The following is a 4,801-nucleotide window of genomic DNA, read 5'->3' on the forward strand; positions in this document are numbered from 1 at the left end:
TGTATGTTCCCATTGTTTAAACTTTCTACAACCTGTAAAATGTTTTTCATTCAACAAGAATTTTAGATTTTTAAAAAACAAGCTCTCTTTTTCAGCCAGTTGTTGAAAGGCATGATGACATTTACTTAATTGTCTTTTATTCATTTCAATATACTTGGCAGCTGACAGAGTGCGTCCTTTTGCAAATGCAGGTATATTAAGAGGGAAAAAAATAAGTACAATAAATCCAAGCTGCAAAACTGTTCATAAAGTATCACCTGTTTACCATACAGTATATTAGAGGCAACTCTGGAAAATATAAATCTTATTTGAAAACATCAGGCTGAACTGTATTCTCTGAATTCTCTGAAGTTGCTGTGCTGCATTGTATGCATCTTATTCCTATACCGTGTTAGAATGTCTGTCTTATGGGAAAGACCCTGATCAGCTTCACCCATTTCAATGCAACAATTATATACATTGTCCATTAGGGTGAAAGTGGTTGCCGCAGTTCTTCTACCCCTAGGATTAGTGTATAGATAATTCTTGACTTACAACCAGTCGCATAGTGAGTCTAAAGAGCCCTATGGAGAGATGGAGTTGTACTTTATGCCCACAAGCCAGGCTCTAAGGATGCTACATTTCTAAAAAAAAAAAAAAAAACACCTGTTGGGTCACCCAGCTTTTGAAACTAGCACACCTTTTGATGTTCCCACTGTATAGATTATATATATATATTAATGAATAAGGAAAATAAGGAATAGCACTGAGTTTCAGTCCATTCAGGAGCTATTCATGATCTCACCCTCACCCTCAACCAGCTGTTTCATAAGCTTTCAGACAAGGAGAAAATTCTGTATGATATACAGGAAATGCCTTCATTTGGTGCTACTAAAATTATTCCCTACTGAGTATCTGCAAATGACTTTTCCAGATGCACTTTCTCTGCTAGCTAATGAGTTCTGTCTCCAAGTGTGAAATCTAAGTGAATGCTCTCTCCATCCCCAAGGGATTTGTCTCATAGCAGCTCCACCATCACTAGTCCTTAAGGCTAAAAGGCATCTGTTATTCATATTCATTTAAATTAATAAAAGGGTTGTGTTGATTTACTACTAATGACAGTAACTTAAAATGTAACTTCTTCCCCCATTCTTCCAAGGTTCAGCCCTTGACCTATTTCATTGACTAATCAGTTATTTCAAATCAAACTAACTATATCAATAATTAAATGTAATATTTTTAAAACCATTGCACACAAAAAAAAACCCCTCAACTTGAACTGACATTTAATAAATCTTTCTATGCTGCTTGACTGACCTAGAAATGTTGATGCTTCATCTTTTGCTTATGGCCCGACATAGCCCAAGGAATAATTTTAAGTGACATAACTTTTTTTTTCTGCTCAGAACAGTCATCTTTCCTGAAGGGTTTATAATGCAATTGGCATCTTCCCTAGTTAACATCTGAGAGCTGTGGAAGAATACTGCTCCTTAATGATGAAATTGAAGAAGCTGACTACAGTATAAGGTCCTTCTAACTGACATATTTTACTAAGTCACTGTGGGCAACAGATGCTCCCTCAGAAACCCGAAACAGCTCTCTAAAGCTGATTTCTTTTCTTTCCCCTAAAAATCAATTATTTTGTTTCCAAGCTTGTTTTTTTTAAAGTTTTTTTATTTATAAAACAGTTAAAACAAAGATGGACATAACGTAACATTCCAGTGTATATATTCCTAACAATTTGTTCCTCATCCTACATATAATTCTTAAACTCTATATATACATATTTTTCTACACAATACAGTCTCTAATTTGTTTCTCTAAATACTAACATACAGTTTTATATATCTCTGTCTTAACACTAACTTAAAACTCGAACAGCTCTCCTTGATTCACACCAATAATAGAATTTGTCCCAGATTTCAAAGTAATCTGACTCTGTCTTGTCCTTCATTTCCATTGTGAGCCTATCCATATCAGCACATGATAGGATTTTATATAAAATCTCTTCTTCTGTTGGAATTTCTTTATTCCTCCAGTTTTATGCATACGCAAGCTTGGTTTTTTTTAGGAGCCACTATAAAGTTTAAGGCAGCAGTTTGACCCTGAAGTTTCTTACCCCTTCCTCTTGATGGCTGGATTCCATATGCTTTTGGCTTGTGTATGAATCTAATCATTGGGAATATCCAGCTAACATGTGGATTGCTGATTGTGATAACCCAAATCTGAACTATTTTGCTCTTTATGTCCAGAACTGAGAAATTTGTGGCTCTATGAGTTTAACTAGACTGTGATTCCATCACTCATTCACTATGTTAAGTTGATAGGAGTTAAGTTTCTAAAATATCTGCACGACCCAAGTTCCCCAATCCTGTCCAAACACTGAAATGTCATGGCCACCCAATGCAATGTTATGGTTGATTAGGATTCAGCTAGCAAGATCCACAATTAGTCAATATAAGCCAGGCATTATCTCTCGCATTACTCTATGTAACTGGGCTGTTTGGTGGGTAAAATAATGGCAGATAAAAATGCATAATGTCCCAAGAGCAATTGGGAAAATTGAATTAAAAGTTAAGTATAGCAACCAGCTGAACAATTTTCCACATTTGAAGATGGACTGTAGGAACCTGACAGCTGAATCATTAGATTCATGGAGAAAACGTTCTCCAGGGAAGATTCAAGAATCTGAAAATATGCAACTATTCCAAGATGTTTTGTCCTAAATGGCAGATGTTTAAAAGAACAAAAAGTTGTGATGCTATTTTTATCTCAGAGACTCTTTACACTACTTACTTGCCTCAAGTTAATTGGGTTCTTTGGCTTACTTTGAAATGGCTGAGGAGACTCTTAATGAATCAGATCCTTCATTAAGTTTCTAGTCCAGCTATACTGTAAGCTCACTTCTGTTATTTAAAGTGTTTTTCCCCTTTCCCTACCAAAACATTCCATCTATCCATGGCACTTTAATTAGATGTATCTTACACATTTAATTTATATTTTGTGTCTCCCCCCCCCACCACCAAAATTAGTGCAGGTTTCATTATTTCACAGTGTACAGATAGTTCTTGACTTACAACATTCTCTTAGTGACCATTAGAAGGCACAGAAAAAGTGACTTATGACCTTTTTTCACAATTATGGCAGTAGCAGAATCCCATGGTCACATGATCAAAATTCAGATGCCTGTCAAGTGACTCATTCCATCCCATCCCATTCCATCAAATCGTTGCTAATTTAACAACTGCAGTGATTCACTTAACTATGGCAAGAAAGGTGGTAAAATGGAGCAAAATTCACTTAACAACTGTCTCACTTAGTAACAAAAAATTTGGGCTTAATTGTGGTCGTACATTTAGGACTACCTATATTTTTTTAACTGATAAATATTTTAAATACCATTGGCTAGCAATATGATATATAGCTATAATTTGAACTGATCTCAAAAATATGACATTTCTTCATTATTCCTGGATTTCCAAGCATCCAACATCCATGCCAAAACATTAGTTATTCCATTCTTGCATTCAGTTTCATTGGATGAGTGAATGCATCAATGGACTTCATTCCATATCAGCAGTGCAGATCATACTGTAACAGTTTAGTTGGATGAATAATACATCGAGTGTTCTGCAGGTTTGTACCAACTACATGCAGACATATTAAGTTCACATATCGTGCTAAACCCTCATTGTATCATACTATATAAATGCCTTACAATACATCAGACTACTTACAGGACAAATTTCACACATGGTGCTTAGGATAGATTACTATGGATAGCACTGAAGTTCAGTATTCAATTTCACATATCACACGAAGCCTTTGAGTTTTGATTTAATGTGCTTTCTGAGCCTAATGGTGGATAATCTATATTTTTTAGCTTCACACAATGGATGAACTCCATCACTGTGTAAACCATAGAATAAATCATGTGCCGGTGTGATATTTAAGTCCAGCCATATCAGATCCTGCAAAGTGAGAGCAATAGCTTTCTTCCACTGAATATTCAACTTGATGCTTCTGTGATGACCTCTGGCAGAGCAAGAAGAAAGCATTCCCCTAATGCCCTTGCTGTTCCCTCTGCTCTCAAGAAATAGCATGTGGCCATCTTCTTCATGAATTCATGATCTCTCAAGCTCAGACCAAATTCATACAATAGCTGAATCCACAAAATCACTTAATGCTAAAATATGGTTTAATGTGTTCTAAGAATCTCGGTATTGTAATTTGTTAGCAGTGCTTTATGACTTTGGGTATTGCATTGACCATGTGAAATACAGCTTATTTAACCATGGCTAAAGTGGGCATAGCACAGTGCTTAATATATTGTGAAAATACAGTCTGCAGGTTAAATACCTAGCATAAAGTTGTCTTTTCTTTTCAGCATGGCTAGGGATCGATGGCATCACTTGGAACAGTGAGCTTGCTCCTGACATCCAGCAATCTACTAAGATGCCCTCATGCAGCTCAGCTTTCCTTTCTGCTTTTCTGGCTCATTTTCATACAGGGGCTGAAACTGTGGGACCCACATTGAAAGCTACAGTTTCCCAGAACAAGAAAGCTGGTTAGCTGTCTCTGCTTCCTAGTACCAACTTTGAGGAACAGAAAATGAGATGTCCATTGTGCCATGGAAAAGCAGAAAAAGAAACTCCAGATTTAAATTGCAGAGTGCCGTAACTGCTTAAAGTGACTTCTTCCTAGCCCATAATATAGATTTTTTTCCTCCAGCCATGTTGTGTCATGTGTCTGTCTAACGTCTGCTGAAATTTGAGTCCAAGAACTTGGAACTTGCTGGTTGTCTTAGTGAGCCTCAGAAGCA

Source organism: Crotalus tigris, unplaced genomic scaffold, assembly GCF_016545835.1.
Source record: "Crotalus tigris isolate CLP2741 ecotype Arizona unplaced genomic scaffold, ASM1654583v1 scf7180000024384.25900115:4084858, whole genome shotgun sequence".
Lineage (NCBI taxonomy): Eukaryota > Metazoa > Chordata > Lepidosauria > Squamata > Viperidae > Crotalus > Crotalus tigris.